The 12067-nt window shown below is 39.3% G+C and overlaps 1 long non-coding RNA gene across 1 annotated transcript; it reads right to left on the bottom strand.

Moving 5' to 3' along the window:
* Positions 1–10920: 10920 nt before the first annotated feature.
* On the bottom strand, positions 10921–11278 carry LOC146739245 (uncharacterized). The gene is made up of 2 exons (XR_014930064.1): positions 11196–11278; positions 10921–11087 (listed from the first exon to the last, which is right to left on the bottom strand). It is a non-coding gene; the product is annotated as an uncharacterized LOC146739245 (long non-coding RNA).
* Between the last annotated feature and the right edge of the window lie 789 nt (positions 11279–12067).

Here is a 12067-nt window from a genome sequence, read left to right as displayed (position 1 = left end):
AATACCTAGTTCTCATTGCACCTCTTATTACTGCACCCCCTGCAATAATACCTAGTTCTTATTGCACCTCTTATTACGGCACCACCTGCAATAATACCTAGTTCTTATTGCACCCCTTATTACTGCACCCCCCTACAATAATACCTAGTTCTTATTGTACCTCTTATTACGACACCTCCTGCAATAATACCTAGTTCTTATTGCACCCCTTATTACTGCACCCCTGCAATAATACCTAGTTTTTATTGCACTACTTATTACTGCACCCCCTGCAATAATACCTAGTTCTTATTGCACCCCTTATTACTGCACCCTCTGCAATAATACCTAGTTCTTATTGCACCCCTATTACTGCACCCCTGCAATAATACCTAGTTCTTATTGCACCCATTATTACTGCACCCCCTGCAATAATACCTAGTTCTTATTGCACCCCTTATTACTGCACCCCTGCAATAATACCTAGTTTTTATTGCACTCCTTATTACTGCACCCCTGCAATAATACCTAGTTTTTATTGCACTACTTATTACTGCACCCCCTGCAATAATACCTAGTTCTTATCGCACCCCTTATTACTGCACCCTCTGCAATAATACCTAGTTCTTATTGCACCCCTTATTACTGACCCCCTGCAATAATACCTAGTTCTTATTGCACCCGTTATTACTGCACCCCTGCAATAATACCTAGTTCTTATTGCACCCCTTATTACTGCACCCCTGCAATAATACCTAGTTCTTATTGTACCTCGTATTACGGCACCTCCTACAATAATACCTAATTCTTATTGTACCTCTTATTACGGCACCCCTGCAATAATACCTAATTCTTATTGCACCCCTTATTACTGCACCCCCTGCAATAATACCTAATTCTTATTGCATCCCTTATTACTGCACCCCCTGCAATAATACCTAGTTCTTATTGTACCTCGTATTACTGCACCCCCTGCAATAATACCTAGTTCTCATTGCACCTCTTATTACTGCACCCCTGCAATAATACCTAGTTCTTATTGTACCTCTTATTACTGCACCCCCTGCAATAATACCTAATTCTTATTGCACCCCTTATTACTGCACCCCTGCAATAATACCTAGTTCTTATTGTACCTCTTATTACTGCACCTCCTGCAATAATACCTAGTTCTCATTGCACCTCTTATTACTGCACCCCCTGCAATAATACCTAGTTCTTATTGTACCTCTTATTACTGCACCCCCTGCAATAATACCTAGTTCTCATTGCACCTCTTATTACTGCACCCCCTGCAATAATACCTAGTTCTTATTGTACTACTTATTACTGCACCCCCTGCAATAATACCTAGTTCTCATTGCACCTCTTATTACTGCACCCCCTGCAATAATACCTAGTTCTTATTGTTACTCTTATTACTGCACCCCCTGCAATAATACCTAGTTCTTATTGTACCTCTTATTACGGCACCTCCTGCAATAATACCTAGTTCTTATTGTACTTCTTATTACTGCACCTCCTGCAATAATACCTAGTTCTTATTGCACCCCTTATTACTGCACCCCCTACAATAATACCTAGTTCTTATTGCACCACTTATTACTGCACCCCCTACAATAATACCTAGTTCTTATTGCACCCCTTATTACTGCACCCCCTACAATAATACCTAGGTCTTATTGCACCCCTTATTACTGCACCCCCTGCAATAATACATAGTTCTTATTGTTACTCTTATTACTGCACCCCTGCAATAATACCTAGTTCTCATTGCACCTCTTATTACTGCACCTCCTACAATAATACCTAATTCTTATTGCACCCCTAATTACTGCACCCCCTACAATAATACCTAGTTCTTATTGTACCTCTTATTACGGCACCTCCTGCAATAATACCTAGTTCTTATTGCACCCCCTATTACTGCACCCCCTGCAATAATACCTAGTTCTTATTGCACCCCTTTTACTGCACCTCCTGCAATAATACCTAATTCTTATTCCACCTCTTATTACTGCACCTCCTGCAATAATGCATAGTTCCTATTGCACCCCTTATTACTGCACCTTCTGTGATAATACCTAATTCTTATTGCACCCGTATTACTGCACCTCCTGCGATAATACCTAATTTTTATTGCACCCCTTATTACTGCACCTCCTGCAATAATACCTAGTTCTTATTGCATCCTTATTACTGCACCTCCTGCGATAATACCTAATTCTTATTGCACCTCTTATTACTACACCCCCTGCAATAATACCTAGTTCTTATTGTACCTCTTATTACTGCACCCCCTGCAATAATACCTAGTTCTTATTGTTACTCTTATTACTGCACCCCTGCAATAATACCTAGTTCTCATTGCACCTCTTATTACTGCACCCCCTGCAATAATACCTAATTCTTATTGCACCTCTTATTACTGCACCTCCTGCAATAATGCCTATTTCCTATTGCACCCCTTATTACTGCACTTTCTGTGATAATATCTAATTCTTATTGCACCCCTTATTACTGCACCTCCTGTAATAATACCTAGTTCTTATTGCACCCTTATTACTACACCTCCTGCGATAATACTTAATTCTTATTGCACTCTTATTACTGCACCCTCTGCAATAATACCTAGTTCTTATTGTTACTCTTATTACTGCACCCCTGCAATAATACCTAGTTCTCATTGCACCTCTTATTACTGCACCCCCTGCAATAATACCTAGTTCTTATTGCACTTCTTATTACTGTACCTCCTACAATAATACCTAATTTTTATTGCACCCCTTATTACTGCACCCCCTGCAATAATACCTAGTTCTTATTGCACCCCTTATTACTGCACCTCCTGCAATAATACCTTGTTCTTATTCCACCTCTTATTACTGCACCTCCTGCAATAATGCCTAGTTCCTATTGCACCCCTTATTACTGCACCTTCTGTGATAATACCTAATTTGTATTGCACCCGTATTACTGCACCTCCTGCAATAATACCTAATTCTTATTGCACCTCTTATTACTGCACCTCCTGCAATAATGCCTAGTTCCTATTTCACCCCTTATTACTGCACCTTCTGTGATAATACCTAATTCTTATTGCACCCCTTATTACTGCACCCCCTGCAATAATACCTAGTTTATATTGCACCTCTTATTACTGCACCCCCTGCAATAATACCTAGTTCTTATTGTACCTCTTATTACTGCACCCCCTGCAATAATACCTAGTTCTCATTGCACCTCTTATTACTGCACCCCCTGCAATAATACCTAGTTCTTATTGCACCCCTTATTACTGCACCTCCTGCGATAATACCTAATTCTTATTGCACCTCTTATTACTGCACCTCCTGCAATAATGCCTAGTTCCTATTTCACCCCTTATTACTGCACCTTCTGTGATAATACCTAATTCTTATTGCACCCCTTATTACTGCACCTCCTGCAATAATACCTAGTTCTTATTGCACCCTTATTACTGCACCTCCTGCGATAATACCTAATTCTTATTGCACCTCTTATTACTGCACCCCCTGCAATAATACCTAGTTCTCATTGCACCCCTTATTACTGCACCTCCTGCAATAATACCTAGTTCTTATTGCATCCCTTATTACGGCACCTCCTGCAATAATACCTAGTTCTTATTGCACCCCTTATTACTGCACCTCCTGCAATAATACCTAGTTCTCATTGCACCCCTTATTAATGTACCTCCTGCAATAATACTTAGTTCTTATTGCACCCTTATTACTGCACCTCCTGCGATAATACCTAATTCTTATTGCACCTCTTATTACTGCACCTCCTGCAATAATGCCTATTTCCTATTGCACCCCTTATTACTGCACCCCCTGCAATAATACCTAGTTCTTATTGCACCCCTTTTACTGCACCTCCTGCAATAATACCTAATTCTTATTCCACCTCTTATTACTGCACCTCCTGCAATAATGCATAGTTCCTATTGCACCCCTTATTACTGCACCTTCTGTGATAATACCTAATTCTTATTGCACCCGTATTACTGCACCTCCTGCGATAATACCTAATTTTTATTGCACCCCTTATTACTGCACCTCCTGCAATAATACCTAGTTCTTATTGCACCCTTATTACTGCACCTCCTGCGATAATACCTAATTCTTATTGCACCTCTTATTACTACACCCCCTGCAATAATACCTAGTTCTTATTGTACCTCTTATTACTGCACCCCCTGCAATAATACCTAGTTCTTATTGTTACTCTTATTACTGCACCCCTGCAATAATACCTAGTTCTCATTGCACCTCTTATTACTGCACTTCCTGCAATAATACCTAATTCTTATTGCACCTCTTATTACTGCACCTCCTGCAATAATGCCTATTTCCTATTGCACCCCTTATTACTGCACTTTCTGTGATAATACCTAATTCTTATTGCACCCCTTATTACTGCACCTCCTGTAATAATACCTAGTTCTTATTGCACCCTTATTACTACACCTCCTGCGATAATACCTAATTCTTATTGCACTCTTATTACTGCACCCTCTGCAATAATACCTAGTTCTTATTGTTACTCTTATTACTGCACCCCTGCAATAATACCTAGTTCTCATTGCACCTCTTATTACTGCACCCCCTGCAATAATACCTAGTTCTTATTGCACTTCTTATTACTGTACCTCCTACAATAAACCTAATTTTTATTGCACCCCTTATTACTGCACCCCCTGCAATAATACCTAGTTCTTATTGCACCCCTTATTACTGCACCTCCTGCAATAATACCTTGTTCTTATTCCACCTCTTATTACTGCACCTCCTGCAATAATGCCTAGTTCCTATTGCACCCCTTATTACTGCACCTTCTGTGATAATACCTAATTTGTATTGCACCCGTATTACTGCACCTCCTGCAATAATACCTAGTTCTTATTGCACCCTTATTACTGCACCTCCTGCGATAATACCTAATTCTTATTGCACCTCTTATTACTGCACCTCCTGCAATAATGCCTAGTTCCTATTTCACCCCTTATTACTGCACCTTCTGTGATAATACCTAATTCTTATTGCACCCCTTATTACTGCACCTCCTGCAATAATACCTAGTTCTTATTGCACCCTTATTACTGCACCTCCTGCGATAATACCTAATTCTTATTGCACCTCTTATTACTGCACCCCCTGCAATAATACCTAGTTCTCATTGCACCCCTTATTACTGCACCTCCTGCAATAATACCTGGTTCTTATTGCATCCCTTATTACGGCACCTCCTGCAATAATACCTAGTTCTTATTGCACCCCTTATTACTGCACCTCCTGCAATAATACCTAGTTCTCATTGCACCCCTTATTACTGTACCTCCTGCAATAATACTTAGTTCTTATTGCACCCTTATTACTGCACCTCCTGCGATAATACCTAATTCTTATTGCACCTCTTATTACTGCACCTCCTGCAATAATGCCTATTTCCTATTGCACCCCTTATTACTGCACCCCCTGCAATAATACCTAATTCTAATTGCACCCCTTATTACTGCACCCCTGCAATAATACCTAATTCTAATTGCACCCCTTATTACTGCACCCCTGCAATAATACCTAGTTCTTATTGCACCCCTTATTACTGCACCTCCTGCGATAATACCTACTTCTTATTGCACTCTTATTACTGCACCCTCTGCAATAATACCTAGTTCTCATTGCACCTCTTATTACTGCACCCCCTGCAATAATACCTAGTTCTTATTGCACCCCTTATTACTGCACCCCCTGCAATAATACCTAGTTCTTTTTGCACCCCTTATTATTGCACCTCCTGCAATAATTCCTAGTTCTCATTGCACCGCTATTACTGCACCCCCTGCAATAATACCTAGTTCTTATTGCACCCCTTATTACTGCACCTCTTATTACTGCACCCCTGCAATAATACCTAGTTCTTATTGCACCCCTTATTACTGCACCCACTGCAATAATACCTAGTTCTTATTGCACCTCATGCAATAATACCTAGTTCTCATTGCACCCCTATTACTGCATCCCCTGCAATAATACCTAGTTCTTATTGCACCCCTTATTACTGCACCCCCTGCAATAATACCTAGTTCTTATTGCACCATTATTATTGCACCTCATGCAATAATACCTAGTTCTCATTGCATCCCTATTACTGCACCCCCTGCAATAATACCTAGTTCTTATTGCACCCCTTATTACTGCACCCCCTGCAATAATACCTAGTTCTTATTGCACCCCTTATTACTGCACCTCCTGCGATAATACCTAGGCCTTATTGCACCTCTTATTACGGCACCCCTGCAATAATACCTAGTTCTTATTGCACCCCTATTACTGCACCCCCTGCAATAATACCTAGTTCTTATTGCACTCCTTATTATTGCACCTCCTGCGATTATACCTAGTTCTAATTGCACCCCCTATTACTGCATCCCTGCAATAATACCTAGTTCTTATTGCACTTCTTATTACTGCACCCCTTGCAATAATACCTAGTTCTTATTGTACCCCTTATTATTGCACCTCCTGCAATAATACCTAGTTCTTATTGCACCCCTCATTACTGCACGTCTGCAATAATACCTCGTTCTTAATGCACCCCTCATTACTGCACGCCTGCAGTAATACCTAGTTCTTAATGAAAACTGGTCGGTAGCGTGTCTATTGGGCATTGATCGGTCCAAGGATGTGTCTGTGGTGAATAAACAAGTTTTGCAGAATAAATCGGAGAACGTGTGTACGAATTTGCGTTGTTTCATGAGGTATCCCGGCAACGCAATATATATATTGTCGCCCATATTGTCTTGATATCGTTGAGATGTCAGCTCGTGTGTCCTCGGTTCTACCTTAATGAGCTCGGGGTCGAATCAGAGCTGGAACCTTTAAATGTCAGACTGATGTATTCATTGTCATACTGACAATCATGGAGACGGTAATAATTCCGAAGAACCACTTAAAGAAAGCAACCATTAGCAGACGTGTCTGAGACGCAGAGCATGCTGATTATACCGAGAGTTGTAGACTCTCCGGGCGTAAACTTGTGTGATGGGAGGAATGTGGCCTCTGGTCTATCAGTACGTTAGTCACTTCGTTGTGACAATGACACTAAATTTCTAGGTTTACACCGGGCGGCTTTTCGCATGTAGATCCAAACTTAGCGCACGACCAAAAGTTTACCCATGCATGTAACAATCAAAGGTGACTGTTTACAACAGAAAAAACAGTCTCTTTGTTGACAGTGGGAAGAGCAATAAAGACAAGTATTTAAAAAATGTTGACAATGAAAGTTGTTTAAATTATATTTGTAGTTCACAAAGTGACATCATTCTGACGATAAACTGAAACAACGGCCCATTGTCACCAATAGAGCTCTTTTCACCCGGCGTACCACTTGGAAACTGTAGCCCATTAGACTCGTTAGATGATACTAGAATTGTATTCATTAATTCCCCAGGGATTCAAATGGGCCTGAAAACTAAATGGACCAATCCTGACTTTCTGTTATTCTTATCTAAATATGACATTATTTTTCTTACTGAAACATGAAGCACACCTGAAAGCAAATTTGAAATTAATGGTTATGAAAGCTATTGTGATAGGTATTTTTGATGGTTAAAAACCTTTCACTTAGGTAACCGGGATTCGGTCGTTTCCACGCTAGGCTAACAAAAGACACACACAAGCTTCGTTCATGTTCCCAAAACGATTCTCTGCCAAGTCCCTGGTTTTCACCCGAGACAGCATTAAATCCATCTTTATTTCTTGTCACCCCTTAACCAATTACAATCAGTATAAGAGACTCCAAGGCCTTTCCTTCCAACAAACAACCAATCACATGAAAGTTTTACACATCGTAATCAATTAATTACTCGTCAAGCTGTCTAGAGAAAACATTTCTATACATTGTCAACACTAACTAATATTGATGGGGTAATAATCTCGCACTAACATTCCACCAAGATACTACCTTTTTTAAACTCGCAAACAACATTGGTTTAGAATTACAGCTACTGTCTTGTATCTTAAAAACTGCAGAGTCATAAGATGTTTTTGGTTGATTTCGACCAGCTCGCCATCTGGTCTTGTCATTAACCTTTATCAGTATATGTCATGACAACCACTGTCAAACTGACTGAAATATAAATCATGATACAACCCCCTGTTTTACATTCTGCATGTTCTCCGAACATACCGTTCCAATACCAAGGATGTCATCACCTTTATATTTCACACGTCAAATACATCAACAATTGTTAAGCAAGTAAAATACACTCTAATATAACAAAATACATAGTTTCAAATGAGTAAATACAATGATTACATATGGTAATTATAATTTCAAATAAAAAGCTATAAATTTAAACACTATACTGTTATGATTCTAAAATACAATAGTTATATATATTTAAATAAAAAGATTATGAGGTTAAATACATTGGTTATATTTTCGAATATCCTACTCTATCAAGGAGAGGTGCCAGCACTTCACTTGCTATCCCAATTATTCAGTATTGGGTTCCCTATCTACTGCATACTAATAATATCCCTGGGAATCTCGGTATATACTTCAGATAGACCCACCAATAATCTATAATGATTCCCTACCTCTTCCACAGCCATGCACTTACTATCTTTCCACTTTGGTATCTTAACGGCTTTGGGCAAAGGAATTACACGTTCTACACCATGAAATTTGTATTTTAAATCACCCCATTCGATATTCAACACGGACGAAATTATACCACGTTCAACTGTTAAATTCTCGATCACGGGTCGCTTTGCAAAGGCCAAATGGCTCGGAGACACGTATAGGGTCATAACATTTACCAAGACATACAGCTTGTCATTGGATATCTCTAAAATTAACTTAGTACGGGGCAATTTAGGTGCACGATACATTATAGAGCGATTACGATAACACTTGCACAATCGAATAACCGCCAATATTAATAAGAATCCTGAACACATTAAAATCAGAATTAACGTTTCATTTCGAAGTTGGATCATGGAACTCTTCAAATCTCGCAAGGGATGATCCGTAATTAACTCGTCTACTGGCAAATATAATGTTTTAGCCCGGACCCTGGGAAGGGATGCAATCAATATGCTCAAAGTTCTCACCTTACAAACTGTATATACTGACAAAATCAGTGACCCTGTGCTTATAATAGCCAGAATGGTTTCCATTATAGTAATAGTTTTGACTTCCAAAAACGGTAAGGCAGGGGTTTCATCCGTAATGTCGCTAAATAATTTGTCTACTTTAGAATAATAAATTGGTTTATTTTTCCTTAATAAATCTGCCGTTCTGTTTAAATCTACCACCAAACGTGCATCAGAACGTACAGTTTCCTCGAAATTCCCTCTGTTAATGGTGATGTTAGGGAGTTGTACTCGCCACGGGTTTTCATACATCGATTCCCCCGTAATTTCTGTCAAATCATCTGGGTCATAAAAGGGTACTAAGAATGGCAAATTTACCGGATGCAGAAACGTGGGGGCCTCGTCTTCTGTGCAACTGGTTAACAATGGCGATATATAGAGATTGTCGGAATTTATAGCGCATCCACAGGGCAATTTAATTATACACATTGTACAACCTTCAATAGGCTCAGGGCTTTTATCCCCGCATGCTATTAACCATTTAGTATCATTGCTATTTACCAAAATATTCCCCTGTCCGATTTCGAGAATCTTAGGGTCGTATACTGGGTTGAGTATTAAATCTATTTTACATGTGTTATGAATTTCCTCTTTATTATCATAGAACAAGGCCTTCGTACACGACGACTTACGCATATTTATCATGGTAATCACAGAGGGACAATCTTTTACTGTCAGACCAGTACAAGACGAAATTTGGTCTGCACTCATTTCAATGTAGTAAGTTTCATCTTCATTAACCCCAAAATACTCTGCAACTGACGTTACCTTCGTGCGCCCGTTCTTTGCTGTATTATTGTCGAAATGCTGAGGTTTATCACCTAAATCATAAGGGAGGGGCATAGGCATGACTATCACTTTATACCCTTCGAATATGTCGTTTTTTATAGTAATGGGGATTCCAACCTTTATGTACACATTATTGTCTGTACGCCGAAATGTCACTCTCGCATTATGGTAATAATAATTCAAATTCGTGTATGCTATATCAAAATTAGGATATTTCTTTCGTAGTTTCTTTCGCACTGCCCTTAAAGCATCCCCTAACACTCTCGGTCCTACCAACTGCAAAGGTAACCTTTCTTGTAATAACACGTCAATCAAACTCAGCCTACGTTGTGTCTCCCTTTCAAGTAACTGTAACGCTTGTAGGCGTTGAATAGCATATCGAAACATTAAATGTGTGGATCGCCGTTCATAATTTAATTCTTTTTCTAACGCCTCTTGATTTAGTTCCATTCTGTTCAAGCGCTTTCTCCATTGCGATAAATCAGATACGATCGAATAAATGGCCTCATGATTTTCCTTAATCCCATTCAGAGCATTCCCTATTCTTTTATTCGTTGTGAAAACATATGAGTTTAAATCATCTTCGTACGCAACAATTTGATCTGTCATAACCTCGGTGGAACTTTCCAATGCCGCTACATGCCGTCTCAAAATATTTACGTCGTTCGACGTGGCCGTTCCGAATAAAGATTTCGATACCTTCCCTACAAAGTCCAATAATCCCCTTTTCTGCCGTTCATTTCCCAAATTCTTTTTCTCTATCTTTGGAAATAACACACGAATCGCTCGTCCATCTCTCGAAATATGATACATATAGAACTTGTTCTGTTGTTCGACTAACTTCAAAGTTTCCCCGTATTCCTCACAAAACTTCGGAATGAGGTGAACTGTTTCGTTCGAACATAATGACTCATTCACACTCATCATAGGAATATCTAAATAAGGTATTGCGAACGTATGATGCCAGTACGTTAGGCTGTTATCGATGTTTGCTACCCGTTCAAACAATACTCCATAATTGGGGCGCAGAACATAATCTCTCATCTGCACAGACGGTTTCCATCGTACGACCAGTAATACACTAATAAATATCAACGCTATTCTCATCTTGACATCAATTTCTCGGGAGACGCACTATAAATTAGTAATGAAATGAAAAGAAAGGGGTATGACACATGATAAATGAAAAATTCGTGGCCAATTCTCAATTTGCGTGGTCGAATGGTAGAATTAAGTACCCACCTAAAGCGTTTCCTATGTTCTCATCAAATTGTCCATGGCGTCACCGCCCGGCGTCTTCATGAAAGTGTGACCCCCCAACACCAAACCCGTACGTAGCTATAGTGCGGACATAACACCTCCATGTAATTTAAACTTAGGCTTTATCATGGATTCTTTCCACGCTCCTTGAGAAATGATCTCGTATGAATGAATTCGTTAAGTATTATCGTTAGTAATGGATGATGTGCGTCCCAGGGTCTAAATAACACTCGTCTTGTCACACACTAATCTCTTTTTAATATACTTCTAAACCATTAATCAACTTTTCCCGCCTTCTTTTGTTTGCTTTCGTCGATCCCATAAGGGGTATCGGATGGTCTTCTAAAAATAATCTCGCCTGTTCGTTTAAATTCTCATAACATTCCCAAGAATTTTGATCTTTTGGGTACCCCACCCATTTAATAAGATACTCTTTTCTACCGTTCCTTAGCCTACCCTTAATAATCTTTTCGATACCAAAATATCCGCTATTCTTACTATTCATCTCTGTGTCTCTGGGCATACATACAATTCAATACCACAAAAAAAAACGGTAAAAAAAAGATAGAAAAGTAAGCAATACATTACATTACTGAGCAATAGGGTTAGGGTTCTGGAAAAGAGTTCAACGTCCTTATTGAGTTACACAGTGTCAGTTACAGTGTCCAGCGAGCAGTTCTCTAAGCAATACACAGATAGCTAAAGTTCTAATTCAAAGTCTATATAGCGTCTTCTTCTCTTGTCGTCGCGTTAGTCCGGGTCGTTATTTGTCATCTTCTTGTCTTTAATGTCGCTCAATTCTTAATTATACAGTCCTATCCGGTACTGGTCCTTCCGAAGGGGTTCTGAAATCT

Source organism: Saccoglossus kowalevskii, chromosome 8 (assembly GCF_978046115.1).
Source record: "Saccoglossus kowalevskii chromosome 8, keSacKowa6.1, whole genome shotgun sequence".
NCBI classification, from domain to species: Eukaryota; Metazoa; Hemichordata; class Enteropneusta; family Harrimaniidae; genus Saccoglossus; species Saccoglossus kowalevskii.
The sequence above is the reverse complement of the archived record's forward strand: the minus strand, read 5'-3'. Positions and strand labels throughout refer to the sequence as shown.